The sequence below is a fragment of the Eptatretus burgeri genome, chromosome 12 (assembly GCF_056783735.1).
Source record: "Eptatretus burgeri isolate ZD-2024b chromosome 12, Ebu_testis_v1, whole genome shotgun sequence".
In the NCBI taxonomy this organism is placed as follows: domain Eukaryota; kingdom Metazoa; phylum Chordata; class Myxini; order Myxiniformes; family Myxinidae; genus Eptatretus; species Eptatretus burgeri.
Window position 1 is genome coordinate 86,350,469 of NC_140972.1, and position 20,177 is coordinate 86,370,645.

Here is a 20,177-nt window from a genome sequence, read left to right on the forward strand (position 1 = left end):
GATGGTTATTGTGAGGAAACACGAGTTGGGAAAATATAAAATAATTACAGGGGATGGGATGTTCCTTTCCCCATACTACAAGGGTGAAGGTATGTATCTTGGTAGAGGATACTATAAACCTAAGAGACAAAGGGGTGTTGGACATCAATTTAGAGGAGATGGGATAATTGATACTCTCATGGGTATTGGTTCAACAATTCTTCAACATAAAGATCTAATTGGTTCAACTGCTTCTGCTGTGGGAAATGTAGCAGGTGCTGTAAAGAGCATAAAAGATGCCCAGAAGGAATCTCATAAATTACAAGCAATAAAAGAAATTAAGAAAGGCAAAACTCAGTTGTCCCACCAAGAACGACAGAAAATAATTTGAATACTTGGATTAGGGTTTCAAAAGTTTAAACATCTTTTTTTCCTAAATAAATACAAGTATGGAAGCAATTGATAGTATCTATGATTTGGATGATACTATTATTATCTCAAACTCTACTTAAAAAGAAGATTACTTCAAGGTAAATGCAATAACTGGAACAGACTGGAATACGAATGGTACAAAAAGTTTTGAAATAAATAATCAACAAACCTATTTGAATCTCTCCGAAAGTTTCTTGTTGTGTAAATTTAAATTCAGTAAAGCTGGGAATAACACAAACGCTACACTTGTAAATGATTTCTTCTGGAAAATGTTTGATAGTGTGCGTTTGTATATTGGAACACAAGAAGTTGAAGCGGTTGATTATGTCTCTGCTGTATCTGAAATGATGAAATTTCCACTCTATACATTCAGTGATAGAATGGGAAAGGGGTCTGTCGAAGGTTTTATTCCTGATATGTCAACGGGAACAAACACAGACCCTGGATATACTCAAAGGAAAGGAGGGTATAATGATGATACAAGGGCAGAAAATAGTTTTACTGTGGCAGTTCCTCTTAAAGGTATATTTGGATTTTGTGATCATGATAAAGTTCTGTATGGTCTTAAAATTAGATTTCAACCACAAAGGAATGATAATGAAAATAGATTGCTTTTTGGTGTTGGTAGTGCTTTTGGTGAACAGAATAAATTTGTAATTGAGGAAATGAGTTGGTATATCAGTGAATATACTCCTAATCTTAAAACAGAAGAGATGTTGAATAGAAGACTTAACTCAATGAAACCACTCAGTGTATCATACCTCAAAAGAAGATGTCAACACGTTAAACTCAACCAAACCACTTACACGTGGAATTTGGGTGTTCTGGAAGGAAAGCCACGATATCTGTGGATCATTTTTAAAAAGCCAGATGGTGATACTGCGACTGATAAGAATAATGCATTGAGTGATAATGCTAAGGTGAAACAACTTCGCGTTTCTCTAGATGGAACATTTTATCCACGAGATAGATTGGAAATTAATTTGGAAAAAAATGATTTTGCTGAAGCATACAAGTCTTACCAAAAGGTGTGTGAAAGTAATGGAAATAAAGAACCTATTTTGGATATGACAGCATTTAAAAGTTGGTATACAATCTATGCGTTTGACCTGAGCACTCAAAAGGAAACTATAAAGTCTAATCGAGTGGATACTTCCCTATACATTGAAAGAGGAGAGAGTGAAGAAGTTGATACATATTGTTTGCTTTTGGAAGAAACAGAATTACAGATTAATACAGATAATGGTGTGATGATTAGTTTCACATAATTTTTTGTTAAATAAATGAGTGGCAAAGTACCAACTGGGGTATATGTTAATCAAATCAATCTTCATAAACTATCATCTTGTGTTCAAAATCAAAAGCCTTGTACGATTAACGTTAATACAATTCAAAGAAAAGGAGCAGTAAGAATTGATGTTTTGCTCACAAGAGAACAGGTTAAAATCTTGAATGACACTGGCTCACTTAAAATTAAAATGACAAAACCAATGTTGAAAAAATATTCAATAAGAGAGACGAGTGGAGGATTTCTCCCATTTCTAATTCCTTTATTTGCTGGTTTAAGTGCGGTTGGAGCATTGACGGGTGGTATTTCAACAGCGGTGAAAACTGCCAACGAAAGGAAGGCTCAACTCCAGGCTCAAAAATAATTGGAAAGACATAACAAAGAGTTGGAGAAACAAATTAGTGGAAGTGGTGTAATTGTAGATTTTGCTGAAAAACTTGAAGGTCTGCCTGATAAAGCGAGATTGTTAGTTGGAGATATGCTTTCTTCTATAGCACAAGCAGGTGTAAAATTAACGAAAAGAGGTAATGGATTATATCTTTCTAATAAATAAATGAGCATGGATGAGTGGTTTAAAGAATTTGGAAAGAATACAACATCAAATTTACAACTTGTCAAATATTGTAAGAAATTAAAAATTCATCATGTGGTTATATGTATGAGAGATGAATTAACAAATGTGCCGAAACATACAAAGAATATTATTATGAACTTAGAAGATACTAATGGGAACGGTTCTCATTGGGTTTGTATTTTTAATAGTCAAGACAAATATTATTTTGATAGTTTTGGTCTTCCACCACCTGTTGAAGTCATAAAATTCTTACAGAATGGTGTTTATCAAACATTTCAAGTCCAAGAATGAAATTCCAAGTGTTGTGGTCAATTATGTCTATATGTGTTATTTCAACTCAACAAAAATAAAAAAATTTATGATATTATTTTTAATCTAATATAAATGACTTGTGTTGGTAAAGATGGTTCTATCTTTGGTGTATCCCAAGAACTGGATATTGATTTATCAAATTATTACACAAAGGCACAGGCTGAACGACATAAATATAATATAACCAAAAATATTGACATGAAAAATGCTTATAAATTTAAAAATTATCCAAGCCCGACGGACGCGAATGACTTGGTGAGATTAAGCGATTTATCACAATATATATCTTTAAATAAAACGGCCGTGTATTCCAAAGATACAGAAGTGTTGATATTATCTCCAGGTTATACAGAATTCACAGTTCGAATTAAAATAATTTTTTATAAAGAAGGGCGTATCGTTTGTATGAGAATAGAACAATGGGGGTATGATATGAATGATTTAGGGTATAATTGTTCATTTAAAATTAACCTCGAAGACCTGGAACAATTACATCAGTCTCGTAAGGAAGAATATTATCCACTTGGTATCGAGAATGAGTTTTGTGGGGCCACGATTAGTAAACAACAAATAAAAGAATTTAATAAGGGTAAATATAATAATGGTTTTGCCCTTGTTTATATCATGAAAACAGAAAAAAACAGGATTACATATAATAAGTAAGGAAATACAAAATGATTTAACTATGGGAAGATGGGGAGGTGTTTCGTGCCATAATATTATTCTAACATATATTTCTAATACATAAATGACAGCAAGAAGGCTTCAAGAAAATTATCATTTCTGTGTCCAAGCATACCTTCAAGAAAAGGGTATTCGGTATTTTAATAAATATGTTCTACAACATAAGAATGAGGTATTTTCAATAAAAGATTGGCATTATGCTGATGTTGATAAACCGACAACTTTAGATTTAATTATAATGTTAAATAATGAAAAAATTATAAAGTTAAGAAAAGGTAAGGCTCTTTTAGAAATTCAAAAGAAATTTTATTGGTTTCCTGTTGTAAAAAAAATTATTTTGGATACAGGAATAACAAGAAATCCTGATGAATATATGTATGATATTCTATGGGGTGTAAGCGATTCAAGGATAATAAGGGATGAGGAAGGAATTGAAGAAGAGAGGGAAGAGGAGGAAAAGGAGAAGGGAGAGAAGGAGGAGAGGGAGAAGAAAGAGAAGGAGGAAAAGGAGAAGAGAGAGGAGGAGAGGGAGAAGAAAGAGAAGGAGGAAAAAGAGAAGAGAGAGAGAAGGAGGAGAGGGAGAAGAGAGAGAAGGAGAGGGAGGAGAGAGAGAAAGAGAGGGAGGAAAGAGCGAGACAAAATAAATATCAAAATATGGAAACCAGTGAGATTTTAAAAAGATTGGTGGTATTACAGAAAATAACTCAACCCACCGAGGAGGAAAACAAAGAATTGACAAGTCTATTTGCAATACTTTCGACAAGACTATTGACATCGACAAGATATTCATTTTAATTCAAGTTTTTCATTTTTTTTTTCTTCAATAAATGGAGGAGAGAGTGAAGGCATTTCTAATGATTCTTTATGTTTTAAAAATTAAGATTCAAATGTGAATGTTGGAAACTAAAAAGGTTTTTGCACTCTGCAGGAATTTTTCTCATAAATAAATGAGTTATTGTCTCAAATGTAAAAAGAAAACTAACACTAAAAATATTTCATATATTAAAAGTAAAAATAACAGGGTTATACAAAAAGGTATATGTTCGGTGTGTGGTTCAAAAAAAAATCAATTTATCTCCAAACACAAACGAGGAGATATACAAAAGTTTTTATGAGGAAGTAAATTTACAACTACTGGAATACCAGGGGAATTACATCTTCCAGGGTATTCTTTCTGTGGTCCAGGCACAAACTTGGATAAAAGATTAGATGAGGCAGACAATCCTAAATCATGGAGTAAACCCATCAATAGAGTTGATGAAGTGTGCATGAGACACGATATTGATTATGGGAATACCACAACGTTGGAAGAAAAGCATGAAGCCGATAGAGAAATGTTGTATAATTTGTCTCTGATACAAAATCCAACCTTGAGAGAAAAAGTTGATCGGTTCATTGTGAAGAAGATGATCAGTGCTAAATTGAAACTTGGACTTGGAAATTCAAAAAACTTATAGGCTCTAATGATGTCATGAAGACTGAAGAGCAATTAGCTGATGAATTACATAAACCAATATTCACAAAGTTTCGTCGAAGGAAAGTTTATTCCAAGGAAGTTGATTATATCTGGTCTGCTGATTTGATTGAACTCAATAATGATAAGGGGTACAAGTATGCTTTAACCGTTATTGATTTGAGGAGTAGATACGCATGGGTTGTCCCTTTAAAAAACAAAACAGGAAATACTCTTATGTTCGCCTTTCAACAGATATTTAATAAAAGTAAGAGAAAACCTAAAAAATTGTGGACTGATGAGGGTAGAGAGTTTTATAACAAGACATTTATGAATTTTCTAAAAAATAACAGTATTACATTATACAGTACCTTTAATGAAGGGAAGGCAGTTGTTGTTGAACGTTTTAATCGTACCTTAAAAGAGAGACTATATAAAAAAATTCACACAACTCGGTTCACAACAATGGTCATCTTTTATTCAGGATATAGTGGATAAGTATAATGACACGATTCCACGTCAACAAATATGAAACCATCAGAAACATTTACAAAATTAAAATATGAAAAAGAGATTAATGTCAGAAAACCTAAGTTCAAAGTTGGTGATATCGTAAGAATATATAGGTGGAAATCTCATTTTGAAAAGGGTTATACTAAACGATGGACGAACGAACTTTTTAACATTGTTGATGTAATAGATATGGTTCCTTGGACTTATAAGATATATGATTTGGAAGGGGAAGAGATTTTAGGTTCATTTTATTCACAGGAATTACAAAAGACAAAACTAAGCAGATAATACCCATGGGAGCAATGGGTTGTCCCTTCACTCCCTCCTACTATACACTGTTGTGGACACTCGAGGGTCAAGTCTGAGGTGTATAACAGTATATAATGTGTGTCAAGGGGGGACGTTCTTAGATCTGTGAACCCCAAACACAGAATCCTCAACTGAATAGTCAAGGCTTAACTTTGTTTGTTGATGTGTGTGTGTGTGTGTGTGTGTGTGTGTGTGTGTGTGTGTGTGTGTGTGTGTGTGTGTGTGTGTGTGTGTGTGTGTGTGTGTGTGTGTGTGTGTGTCCCAACCCTCACATTCAAAATCTCAACCCCAACCCTCACATTCAAAATCTCAACCCCAACCCTCACATTCAAAATCTCAACCCCAACTCAATCCTCGCCCAACACAATGTCTTTTTCAAAATGAGATTTCCACCTATATATATTTTTTTTTTACATTTTTTTTTTTTTCTCTTCTTCCAATTCTGTCTTTTAAGGCTTTCAGGTTTGATGACATAGAAAGGGGGAGTAAGCCTGCACTTTCTTCCCAGAACTTTCTTGATCTTGCTCCCATCAAGGACCATACGACAAAGAACTACATCGATAGGTTTAGATCCCAAAGAGTGATAGCAACTCCAAAAGTCTCCAAAATATAAATAAATAATATAATAATAAAAAATAAATAAATAAATAAATAAATAAATAAATAAAAGTCTCCAAAAAAGTTTCAAATCTCCAACATAAACCCAACTTTCCAAGTCTTCAAGGTATAACCACATTCCCGTTGAGTTTCCAAGATATGTATCACATTATGAGTTATCAAGCCAGAACCCACATTTCAAATATTCAAAATAAAACCAACTTACAAAGTCTCTTAAGGATAACTCATTTCCTGATTTTTTCAAAATTTGTGAGTCTCCAAGGTAGGCCCCATATTTAGAACCATCTTGGCAGAACCCTTTTCCTGAGTCTCCAAGGTAGTTATTTAAACCATCAAGGCAGAACTCATTTACTGATTTTTTCAAAATTTGTGAGTCTCCAAGGTAAAACTTGTATTCTGGCTCATCAAGGTATGACTTGTTCAGTGGGTATTGTCTTGATAACTCACAATGAGTACTATTGCTGTAAAACTCTTTTTCAGAATTTTGCTGGTCTCCAAGGTATAACTCTTTGGTTGGGTCATCAAGGACGAACTCGTTCTGTGGGTCTTGGTCGCTCACAAGGTCTTCAACCAAGCCAACAATTTCACCCCAAGTTGTGGCAAAAGCAGTATTTTCATTTCGTATTTCAGATACAATTTCCTGTGAGAGAAAATAATAATGTATTAATCAAGTGATTTAATTATTAAATGAGTATGCTTCAATCAAAGTTTGAAAATAGGAAAATAAAAATCTTACCTCAACAGATAAGAGGTTTGAATCCAGTTCATCAACTTGAAGGTTTAGTTCCATACAAGTCGGAGAGTTCCAAGGAACCCCAAAGTCATCCCACTCAAGGTCTTGCTCGTTCTGTGGGTCTTGGTCGCTCACAAGGTCTTCAACCAAGCCAACAATTTCGCCCCAAGTTGTGGCAAAATCGGTATTTTCATATTGCATTTCAGATACAATTTCCTGTGAGAGGAAATAATAATGTATTAATTAAGTTATTTAATTATTAAACGAGTCGATGTTTAAAAGGAACTAAAAATAGGAAAATAAAATCTCACCTCAATGGATAAGAGGTTTGAATCCAGTTCATCAACTTGAAGGTTTAGTTCCATACAAGTCAGAGAGTTCCAGGCAAGCACACAGCACACCACGGCCAGCAAAAAAATATGTTTAAAATGGAGCCTGGGATTGAGGTTTTTATAGGGAAAGACTGGTGGGTGTGGTTTCCTTTGGAAATTCCCTGGGCAAGCCCAGGCAAGCCTTCGTTGGGAAATTTTTCAAAACCATAACATGCTGGAATTTTCTTGTGATTTCTTTGTGAGTCAGAGATGAACTGGAAATGATGTAAGAGTAGGTGGGGTTTTGCAAAAGTAGGCGGGGCTTAGGAAAAGTGGGCGTGGCTTAAAGAAAAGTGGGGCGGGGCTTATAAAAATCCACAGAAAAGTGGGCAGGGCTTAGAGGGAAGTGGGCGTGGCTTATGGAATACCTCATGAAAAGTGGGCGGGGCTTAGCAAAAGTGGGCGGGGCTTAAAGAAAAGTGGGGCGGGGCTTAGAGGGAAGTGGGCGTGGCTTATGGAATACCTCATGAAAAGTGGGCGGGGCTTTAAAAATTCCATTTGAAAGTGGGCGGGGCTTATGAAAAGTGGGCATGGCTTAACAAAAAATAACCTGTGGCTCAGGAGGTGGTCAAACAAGAGCATTAAGAGAAGTTTATCATTTTGTAATGGCACAAAAGGGGTATCTTAAAAAATATAAAGATTCAAATGTTTTGTTTTTCAATATTTTAGATGGGGATTATTGTGCAAAGAAAATTAAACTATTGAAGGAATTTGAGAATGAACAAATCTTTATAGGTTCGATGAGTGAGCTAAACAATATGCATCGGTTATTTGAAAAAGAGTGTCCCGAGGCTTAGATGTTTCAGATATTTCTTTAGAATCACCTTTAACAAATCACATTACCACTTTACTACTTGAACAAATCTTTATCTTATTGCATGGGTTATTTGAAAAAAAAATTCCCAGGTTAAAAGGGGAGACAAATAAATATACCTTGGGATAAAAAGGTGGTTTATTTTTCGGAAAAAAAAAATATGAATCGCTGAAAATCCCCCATTCATTTACATGGGGAAAAGTGAGCCAGAACCAGTATATTCACCCTATTCATGTTCGAATTGTTTTAGTTTGAAAACAGTTTAAAGAAAAATAGTTTGCAAAGCATACCACAAAATTGAGATGTATTTCGTTGGCAAGCATGTTGAGTAGAGCTGAATTCCTTTACACTTCCAAAGGCCACATCGTTTTGACAATTGGAAACAAAAAAAAGTTATGCACTTTTTTGATAAATTATTTTCGGAACAATTTTTCTTCAATAAATAACAATAAAAAAATTGTCTCCATGTACATTGTACACACCTTTATCTCGTTCGCACCTCTTCATAAACAACATTGCTGAGGAAACGACGCTTCTTTGTTGTTTCCTCGTCCAGGGCAAGAATGCTTAGGCTGCTGGATCTGCAAACTTTTGATAAATTATTAGTTTTAAAGGCCAATTATTCAATTGGCGCCAACGTATTTTGCCTTTTCGCAAGGAAAAACACAAAGAGAAGAGAAGAGAAAACATCCGTAATGGCGAACGCGGCTGAGGTTCTCTTCCCCATCGGCCACGCCTACGCAGCAACGTGTCCTGTCATTGGTTGGTAAATAAATGGCCATAACTTGGGAAGCACTTGTCCGATTAATATCAAACCTTGAAAAGGCACATCTTCCGGTCCCCAGCAATATACCTGGCAAGTTTCAATTAGATCGGACAAGTGGTTGTCAGGAAGCAGCGGTGACACACACACACACACACACACACACACACACACACACACACACACACACACACACACACACACACACACACACACACACACACACACACACACACACACACACACACACACACACACACACACACACACACACATTGTTGTAATTATAGATAGATAAATAATGATACTTATATTATTTATTTCCAATTACAGTAATACCCTGGTTTACGTGGCCACATTGTATGTCATTTCACAAATACGTCGTCACATTAATATACAATATCATTTCTCAATATTCCTCGTCTCAACTCACACTGACGTTGTTTTATAAACCATAGCTTTTATTCTCGAGCGTTTTCAGAACTTACAAGACTGAAAAAGACACCAGAATACATCACTGAGATATCAAATCAGAAGATCACAAAATCACCGAAAGAACTACAGCAGTACTTTGCTTCCTTCGCACATAAAGAAATGTACTGCACTGTAGATTGGTAAAGAGACATTGTAAAAGTGTTACCTTGGAAGTAAATGAAATTAGATGTTATTCGTCGAACGGATGCTGGTGAATGTGCCCTTGATGTTGTCGGGTTATGAAGTTTGCTTCCGATTTTATAAATATGCCAACGTCATTGAGTAAGAAGGAAGAAAACGTACCACCAACTTCAACCACTTCCCAAAGAGGTTTATTTTGATTTAAATGTCTGGTAATTGGTTGTTTTAGATATTTACGAGATGATCCGTGAACCCGTTGGGTTCCCGTTGTGACAACGGTGGACGAAAAAATATAATTTCAAAAAAAAAAAAAAGATAGCTCCGGCAAACTATACTGTTGAGGTTGTTTGCATTGATGAAATACTCCCGAAGAGTACTTGACTGAATCGGGAATTGATTTTTTAATAATTTTTTTCGTTGCCCGATTTGAACGAAACTTGATATTGCACGTCAATGTGGAAAAACAAAAAACGGAGAAAGGAAAGTCGAAGAAATTATTGTGTGTAATCTTCTAAACACAACCCAGCCACTGTGGTTACACAAGTTAGTGCACTCTCAGCGCCGGTCCCAAGCTCTGATAAATGGGGAGGGTTGCATCAGGAAGGGCATCCAGCGTAAAACCTGTGCCAAATCAATATGCGGATCATAAACCGGATTTCCATTCTGGATCGGTCGAGGTCCGGGTTACCAACGACCGCTACCGGTACTGTTTGCCAGCAGGGTACCGGTGGAAACTGTGTTACTGCTGGGCGAAGGAGGATAAGGAAAGGGGGAAGGCATTTCCAGAGGCAGTGGGAGAGGAGGAAGCGTAGAAGTATGGAGGTGAGAGTTGGAACTCTGAATGTTGGGACGATGACTGGCAAAGGGCGAGAGTTGGCTGATATGATGGAGAGAAGAAAGGTGGACATACTGTGTGTACAAGAGACCAAGTGGATGGGGAGTAAGGCTCGGAGCATTGGAGATGGTTTCAAACTGTTCTACCATGGTGTGTATGGGAGGAGAAATGTTGTTGGGGTAATCCTGAAGGAAGATTATGTCAAGAGGGTATTGGAGGTGAGGAGAGTGTCTGACTGAGTGATGAGTATGAAGTTGGAAATTGAAGGGGTGATGATGAATGTCATCAGTGCATATGCCCCACCTATGGGGTGTAAGATGGAGGAGAAAGAGGATTTCTGGAGTGAGTTCGATGAAGTGGTGGAGAGTGTATCCAAGGAAGAAAGAGTGGTGATTGGAGCGGATTTCAATGTGCATGTTGGGGAAGGGAATAGAGATGATGAGGAGGTGATGGGTCGGTGTGGTGTCAACGAGAGGAATGTGGAAGGGCAGATGGTGGTGGATTTTGCAAAAAGAATGGAAATGGCGGTGGTAAATACGTATTTTAAGAAGGAGGAGGACAGGGTGATGTACAAGAGTGGAGGAAGGTGCACACACGTGGATTATGTCTTAAGCAGGAGATGCAAACTGAAAGAGATTAGAGACTGTAAGGTTGTGGCAGGGGAGAGTGTAGCTAGACAGCATCGGATGGTGGTTTGTGGGATGATTTTGGTGGTGAGGTTGAGGAAGAGAATGAGGCTGAACCAAGGACCAGATGGTGGAAGCTGAAGGAGGAAGACTGTTGCGTGAAATTCAGGGAGGAGGTGAGACAGGTGTTGGGTGGTGTCAAAGAGGTGTGGGACGACTGGGCAACTACTGCAGAAGTGGTGAGGGAGATAGCTAGGAAGGTACTTGGTGTGACATCTGGACAGAGGAAGGAAGACAAGGAGACTTGGTGGTGGAACGAGGAAGTACAGGAAAGTATAAGGAAGAAGAGGTTGGCGAAAAAGAATTGGGATAGCCAGAGAGATGAAGAAAGTAGACAGGAGTACAAGGAGTGGTGGTGCAAGGCGAAGAGAGAGGTGGCGAAGGCTAAGGAAAAGGTACATGGCGAGCTGTATGAGAAGTTGGATACAAGGGAAGGGGAAAAGGATTTGTATCGATTGGCCAGACGGAGGGACCGAGCTTGGAAGGATGTGCTGCAGGTTAGGGTGATAAAGGATGCAGATGGAAATATGCTGACAAGTGAGGAGAGTGTGTTGAGAAGGTGGATGGAGTACTTTGAGGAGCTGATGAATGAAGAAAATGAGAGAGAGAAGGTTGGAAGAGGTGGAGGTAGTGAATCAGGAAGTGCGGTGGATTAGTAACGATGAAGTGAGGACTGCTATGAAGTGGATGAAGAGTGGAAAAGCGGTTGGCCCAGATGACATACCAGTGGAGACATGGAAATGTTTAGGAGAGATGGCAGTGGGGTTGTTAACCAGATTGTTCAATAAAATCTGGGAAAGTGAGAGGATGTCTGAGGAGTGGAGACTAAGTGTACTGGTTCCGATTTTCAAGAATAAGGGTGATGTGCAGAGCTGTGGAAATTACAGAGGTATAAAGATGATAAGCCACAACATGAAGTTATGGGAAAGAGTAGTGGAAGTTAGGTTGAGAGGAGGGGTGACGATTTGTGAGCAGCAATATGGTTTTATGTCAGGAAAGAGCACCACTGATGCGATGTTTGCTTTTAGAATGTTGATGGAGAAGTACAGGGAATGCCGGAAGGAGTTGCCTCGTGTGTTTGTGGATTTAGAGAAAGCTTATGATAGGGTGCCAAGAGAGGAGTTGTGGTATTGTACGAGGAAGTCGGGAGTGGTGGAGAAGTATGCGAGGGTGGTGCAGGATATGTATGAGGACAGTGTGACAGCGGTGAGGTGTGCGGTAGGAATGACGGACTAGTTTAAGGTAGAGGTGGGATTGCATGAAGGATCGGCTTTGAGCCCTTTCCTGTTTGCAATGGTGATGGACAGGTTGATGGACGAGATCAGACAGGAATCTCCATGGACTATGATGTTCGCAGATGACATCGTGATCTGTAGTGAGAGTAGGGAGCAGGCTGAGGCGAGCCTCGAGAGGTGTAGGAATGCACTAGAGAGAAGGGGAATGAAAGTCAGTAGGAGTAAGACGGAGTGCATGTGCGTAAATGAGAGGGAGGGTGGTGGTATGGTACGGTTGCAAGGAGTTGAGGTGGGGAAGGTGGATGGGTTTAAATACTTTGGGATCAACTGTCCAAAGTAACGGAGAGTGTGATCGAGAAGTGAAGAAGAGAGTGCAGGCAGGATGGAGTGGGTGGATGGAGAAGAGTTTCAGGAGTGATTTGTGATAGAAGGGTATCTGCAAGAGTGAAAAGGAAAGTATATAAGACGGTAGTGAGACCAGCTATGTTGTATGGTTTGGAGGCGGTGGCGCTGACAAAAAGACAGGAAGTGGAGCTGGAGGTGGCAGAGTTAGAAATGCTGCGATTCTCGTTGGGAGTGACGAGGATAGACAGGATTAGAAATTAGTATATTAGAGGGACAGCGCAGGTGGGACGGTTTGGAGACAAAGTGAGAGAGGCGAGATTGAGATGGTTTGGATATGTGCACAGGAGGGATGCGAGATATATCGGGAGAAGGATGTTGAAGATGGGGCCGCCAGGTAGGAGGAGAAGAGGAAGGCCAAAGAGAAGGTTTATGGATGTGGTGTGGGCGGTCAGGCGGGTGGTTTGTGTGACAATGGAAGATGTGGAGGACAGAGCGAAATGGAGATGGATGATCCGCTGTGGCGACCCCTAATGGGAGCAGCCAAAAGAAGAAGAAGAATCTTCTAAACACAATTTTATTTATTAATGAACACAGAAGTATTAGATCAAAATGGTGATGTTTATTTTATGCTTAAAAATAAATCCATCTTTGACTATACTAAATGTTTGAGATTTTTTAATAAATCATTTCAAGAAAAAAAGAAAGATAGCTCCAGCAAACTATACCGCTGAGGTTGTTGGCATTAATCAAATACTCCCGAAGAGTACATGACTGAATTGGTAATTGATTTTTAAATAATTTTTTCCTTGTCCGATTTGAACGAAACTTGATACTGCACACCACAGAAGAATGTTAGTGTAAGGCGGCCCTAAATTTTTGCACTATCATGTACTGTTTTGTCTGTATTTCAGGAACATACCCGGAATACATTACATATACAAACATATATACAAGATGAGAGTTTTAGGAATATATAGATATGTATGTGTACTTGAATAGAACTGTCATTCATCAAAAAAGGGAAATATGGGTAACTTGAAATTTCCACAAGAATTTATCACTCAATTAAATTTAAAACATATATTCCACATGAATACTCCATCATAACTGTGACGTTTCAGGTCGATTGATGAAGCGGTTCAAGATAAAGAGTTTTCTTAAAGATTTTTTGCTCAATCCAATATGGCTGTTCAACCATGTGACCTATGAATTATTTGTGAACACCCTGGTATCCCCAAAGCTCAGGGAACGTGGGAGTGAAATTTCCCCTCAATCTGTCAAGCCGTTCTGGAGCAGAATTTTAAAGTTTAATTCTTCAAAAAAAAAATCATAGCCGCCAAACCATGAGACCTATGATGTCATAGGTGGAGAACGTTTTGTTCCTCATGGACAGGCAATCATACGTGTAAAGTTTCACCTTGACCTGTTCAGCCCTTTCAGAGAAGATTTTTCAAGGTTTTTATGTTTAAATAAAAAAATGGCTGCCAAACCACATGATCGATGATGTCATCAATCTTTTTTCCCAAACAATTTAGCCCTAGATTACCCCTCAAAAAAATTCATACTGATCGGATATAGCATTCGACGGATGGAATTATGACGTCATAACAAAGTCACCGATGACATCATCAAAAAATTACTCTCGTTTCCCATGGGGAGTAGTTCACATGTGCTAAGTTTCAATTTTTCCCATGGAGTGGATTCGGAGCTACAGAGGTCCAAAGTTTTTCCATTTTTCCAACATGGTTGCCACACCACATGACCTATGATGTCATAATTATCATTAAAACACGAGTTGTCGCACATATGGTGAAAATTTAGTGTTAATTGGATAAGCAGTTGCAGAGAAAACATAGAAAATTTGCATGGATGGACATACATACGGACGGACAGACAGACAACCTGAAAACATAATGCCTCCAGCGACTTTATCAGTGGAGAGATAAAAAGTGAATGCAAACCCTGAAATGGCGATGTTAGGACCTAACGTCACTTTCGGCCTTAAAATCGCTACCTGTAGCGTGAGACCGCTTTGGCAGTACCAAACTTGTCCCCTGGCCAGAAGAGAGACAGAAACGTTCTTTTTCTGGGTTCCATCCCTCACAGGTAGGACTCCACCCCCACCCCCAATTCCCTTAATTCCTATGAGAAATATTGCATTGATTTTCATTTCGATATTCATCACACTTTTCAGGAATGCGTCCCTGACGTAAACCGGAGTCTAACAGTATTAATGTATTGAAAAAAGTCTTGGCTGATTGTGCACATCTCGATCATAAAATGTTTTGAACACCCGTCAAGCATAGTATATTATATACGAGCAAATACAACCCATCACTTCGCTGATGAGGGTATGGAGGGAAGGGGGGGTAGGGAAGGGGGGGTAAGAAAGAGAGAGAGAGAGAGAGAGAGAGAGAGAGAGAGAGAGAGAGAGAGAGAGAGAGAGAGAGAGAGAGAGAGAGAGAGAGAGAGAGAGAGAGAGAGAGAGAGAGAGAGAGAGAGAGAGAGAGAGAGAGAGAGAGAGAGAGAGAGAGAGAGAGAGAGAGAGAGAGAGAGAGAGAGAGAGAGAGAGAGAGAGAGAGAGAGAGAGAGAGAGACAGACAGACAGAGGTGTGGGAGGAGAGTGCTGCATTTTATTCAGGGGGAGCGAGGAGGGTACAGAGAGAGTGAGTGGGGTGGAGGAGGAAAAAAAAAGAGAGAGAAATGTGAAGGGTGGAGGTAGGGTTAGCAAAGAGAGTGAAATGTCAATGACTGAACACACACAAAACAAATAACATCATGTCAGAACAGCTGTACACACAACGACACAACTGAGTTTGTAAAGTAATCTGCAGGCACATCTGCAAAAACTTTGATATCCCAGTTCCAGAGAATTTGAGGAAACATGAACCAAAAGCAATCACTGAAAACGTGGAAGTACCACGCATGTATGACCTTATGATCCCATCAAGTGTGAACATTGAAAACAAAGCGTTGCGACCAGATATCACTCTTAGGTACAAAAAGGAGAAGAAGGCATTGCCAATTGAGGTGTTAATACCAGTGATTTTGGACTAAACAATGCAGAAATCAGAAAAATGACCAAATAGCAAAACCTTAAGAATGAAGTGAAAAGATCCAGGAAGCTGAAGAATACCAAAGTTGAAACAGTGATGACAAAGAACCTCAGAGATATTAAAAAACATCCCTGGGAATATCACTACAAACAAACTACAGTTGGAAGACATCCTGGGCTCAGTAACGATCCTGAAGAGAACCCTCGGCACAAAACTTTGAAAACAGAAAACTTCACAGCTTTTCCATGAATCGTGACACCTTACCGAAATGAAGGTGGATACTTTGAGCCCACCCTGGATGGACTCCATACCACATTCTGAAACCTGCAAATGTAAATACCAATCAATGACGCGCACACACACACACACACACACACACACACACACACACACACACACACACACACACGGAGGTGGATACTTTGAGACCTGGTTGGACTCTGTTTCACCTCCTGAAACCCACATATACAAAAGAAGCATCAGAGCTTGGTCCGTGGATCATGACCCCTTACCAAAATGAAGGTGGATACTTTGAGCCCACCTTGGGAGGACTCCATTCCACCTTCTGAAACCCCATATGTGGACACACACACACACACACACACACACACACACACACACACACACACACACACACACACACAGCCTTTTATTAGTATAGATGAATAGGAAGTCCATTATTACAGGAGAATTGAAGTAATGACACTTGAGCAGATTTTTAAAAAAGCTTCGAAGAAGTAAACATCGTATTATCCAAAAGATGCCTGAACCTAAGTGACTAAACTGAAGAACAGAACAAGACATGAGATAGAAACAGTTCCACAAACGGAGGTGCAAGAGGAACCAAAGAGTGTAGTGGGAGGAAAGCCTGGATTTTGGAAGAACAGTAAAACCAGGAGGGGGTTCCTGGGAGAACACATGCATCCTGGAAGAGGTGGCGAGGGTCACATGGCTGAGAGCAGAGGGAGCGAGACTGGGGGAAAGACTATAAACAACAGAGAGGTCACTAATCTGTCTGCAATGTGAAAGGAAAATGCCTTGCACTTCGGCCTCACCGTTGGGAGCTTTAGATTCCATCCACTCCACGGATAGATTCGAGTTGGAGTGCTACAGCATAAGGGAGAGCAGTACTCTATTGAGCTATGGATAAAGGTCTTGCAGTCTGTGAGTAGCCTTGATTTTCAAAGTAATGACTTTAAACAAAGGAGGATGGCAGGACTGTGGCTATTCTTTGGAGGTAAATTTTGCTACATGTTGGTTCCAGAAGAGGTCATGGCTGATGGTAAAGTTTAGAAGTTCAATATATAAATATATATCAACCAAAGAAGCACACTGACCCGATGGCATGATGCTGACATCATGCACATGAATTATGCCAACACATCTCCAAACTAAGAGGCATCTGTATGGGACGCAAGCCTTTGCAGACTAAGATTAAAGCCAATGGTCGTGAATCGATAAAAGCAGGACCATCAATCTCGATTTCGCCCTTGTTGTGGGATCATCAGGACATCATCCTGTTGAATGTATATTTGTGACGATATTGAGCTCATTAGTAAACTGAATCAAACATATTTTGTGCCCTGCTTTCTCCTCAAATTTAAGAGATCGATTAAGTTTATTAATGAGCCTAATATGGCCTCTGGGTTTGGAGGAGATATGTTGGCATAATTTATGTACATGATGTCAGCATCATGTCATTGGGTCAATGCGCTTCTTTCGACGAATTTAATGTTCCTGGCTTCAAGCCCCCTGACTGGTGATCAGCAGGGCGGAGAAAATGTGCTCCCGTGGCAAATGACACTTGGTGCTTGCAGGTCGTGCAGCAAGTGCTGTGATGGGACTCAATTTGTGCCCTGCTGCCTCATCAGGTTAGGGGGTTCAATTCAATATATATATATATATATATATATATATATATATATATTTATATTTTTATATATTTATATTTATATTTATTTATCACCTCCCACATTCCTCCAGCCAAAGCTACTGCATAAAGCAACCCAAGAAGGCCAACACAAGGTAAGCCCTTTGCTGTTTCAAACCTTTCCCAGAGTTCCTCCACAGCTATGAAGACATTCACAAATCGTACACACATGAGAATCCCAATGCTACACACCCCCCTCAGCTGTTGGACCGGTTTCATCGATTATTGAGGAATCTTCAGTGACAGCACAGACAGCAATACATACAATGAGGCTCCCAAACATGTACCACTTGCAAATGTCAAAAACAGTCAATACTTAAATAATAAAGACCCACTAACATCTCTCACCTGTGACTGGAGGGAAGAGCCAATCAGCTCTAACCTAATCAAGTAAACCCAGGTGGCTAGATTTAAATAAATAATTAACACCTCCTACACTCCTCGAGCTTCGGCTGGAGTGTATGCCAAGAACCAGGTATGCCAAGAACCAGGTACACTAATAATCAGGTACGCCAAGAACCAGGTACGCCAAGAGCCAGGTACCAAGCAGAACCACAGGAATAGTCCAACTGTCACCAACCGCTGTTGCTGCTGTCTTCAACCATCAGGAGCTGTCAGGGCTGTCACCAACCCTCAGCAGGATCTCTCACCAACTCTAATCAGAATCTCTGACCAACGGTCATCAGGATCTCCCACCGACTGCTAACATGGCAGTCCTGCCATCCTTTTATAGGCAACAAGTGTGGGCGGAGCCTCAAGCACGACTTCAGCCAAATCCAGCTTGCCTATTGGCGCATCGCCACACAAGACCTCCAACCGTCCATCTCGCAGTCATTCTCTCCTGACCATCGAACGAGATGCAACTCCCAATTAACACAGGCCTGGCTTGCGACGCCATGTTCGGGGCGCTGGACAAACACCAGAAAGCAGCCACTTGCCGGAACAAATGAGCGAAGACATGAAGCGCCCATAGGACATCAACAGGCAATTATCACCTCTGTTATCAGACCGACACGAACAAGAGCCAGTTAGCATCCATAGAACTGCTGAACGGGGTGTCAATCACCAATGGAAAAAGTGGGTGTCAAACGTCGATGAAAGAAGGTAGGTCCCTGAGGTAAATGATCTGAGACAACAGCCATGTTTGATCATCAGATTGAACTGTTCAGGAAAAGCTTGTGATGTGATTAATGACGAAAATGTCCTGAAAGTCCAATGTGAAAATGATAACCAAAACAAAATGTGTAAAGAAATCCTGTATTTCCAAGCCAATGTGTCTTGATGGAAAGGGAACAGACGACAACCCCTTGGGATAACGGCTATCTTATCGTGAGCACGAACGGTGAATATCGCTCATGCAGAAATGAAAACTTACACAAAATCACACATCATGAATGTATCATAAAGAGTAAAAGGTTATCCCATAAGAAAGAAAGGGAACCTGTTCGCTACCCTTCTCCAATGCATCAGAGTTAGAATCCCACCAGACAAGGCGATGGGTCTATTCTGAACATACATTTATGGAAATAACTGTCTGAGGACCTGGATGTTGTGTGCATTAATCGGATCCAATTCTGAAATCCACAACAAATCGGCGTCCAACAAATCTGAAATCCACAGCAATATAATATATATGTGTGTGTGTGTGTGTGTGTGTGTGTGTGTGTGTGTGTGTGTGTGTGTGTGTGTGTGTGTGTGTGTGTGTGTGTGTGTGTGTGTGTGTACATATATACGTACATATATACGTGTATATATATATATATATATATATATATATATATATATATATATATATATATATATATGTATGTATCTATATTAATATTTCGGCACGCCCCTTTCTTTGTTCCACCATCAGATTTTTGTTACTGCATTAAATGAAACAAGATTTGGCACATAAACTAATGATATTATTGTCTTCCTAAAGAGGCCCCTCAAAATTCGTTTTGATGCATTTTCACAAACTCCAACCGATTCCATTCAATTTCGGTACGATTATGGCTTTTGGTCGAACTTAGGTCATTGGCTATAAAAAATTTTTCCATAACACTTCCGATATTCGAAAAAAATCGATAAATCGATATCCCTTATGGGATTTTCCATTCAAATCCACTCAAGTTTAAGGCCTACGGGGGACGCAAATTTCCAATTTACCCCGGGCGCTGTTTACCTCCGCTACGCCAAGCTGTTAGGGTTAGGGTTTGTGTTGGTGTAAGGGTTAGGGTTAGCTACCCTAACCCGAACCGCTAACCCCGAACAGCTATTCAGGAAATTTGCAAGAAAGCCTGGGCAACGCCGGGCTTTACTACTAGTACATATATATATATATATATATATATATATATATATATATATATATATATATATATATATATATATATATATATATATATATATATATATATATATATATATACATATATATACATATATATATATATATACATATATATACATATATATACATATATATATATATATATATATATATATATATATATATACACACACACATACATATAATATAGACAAATCAAATATATGTATATAAATTATACATATATATATGTGTGTAATATTTACATATATATATATATATATATATATATATATATATATATATATATATATA

At 38.9% G+C, this 20,177-nt stretch overlaps 1 long non-coding RNA gene across 1 annotated transcript in view; it reads right to left on the reverse strand.

Moving 5' to 3' along the window:
• The window catches only part of LOC147016040 (uncharacterized), a 28,603-nt gene extending 13,686 nt beyond the window's left edge, over positions 1-14,917 (reverse strand). Inside the window, exon 1 of the long non-coding RNA XR_015049982.1 lies at positions 8,563-14,917. This is a non-coding gene — a long non-coding RNA (uncharacterized LOC147016040). The remainder of the gene's footprint in view (positions 1-8,562) is intronic.
• Between the last annotated feature and the right edge of the window lie 5,260 nt (positions 14,918-20,177).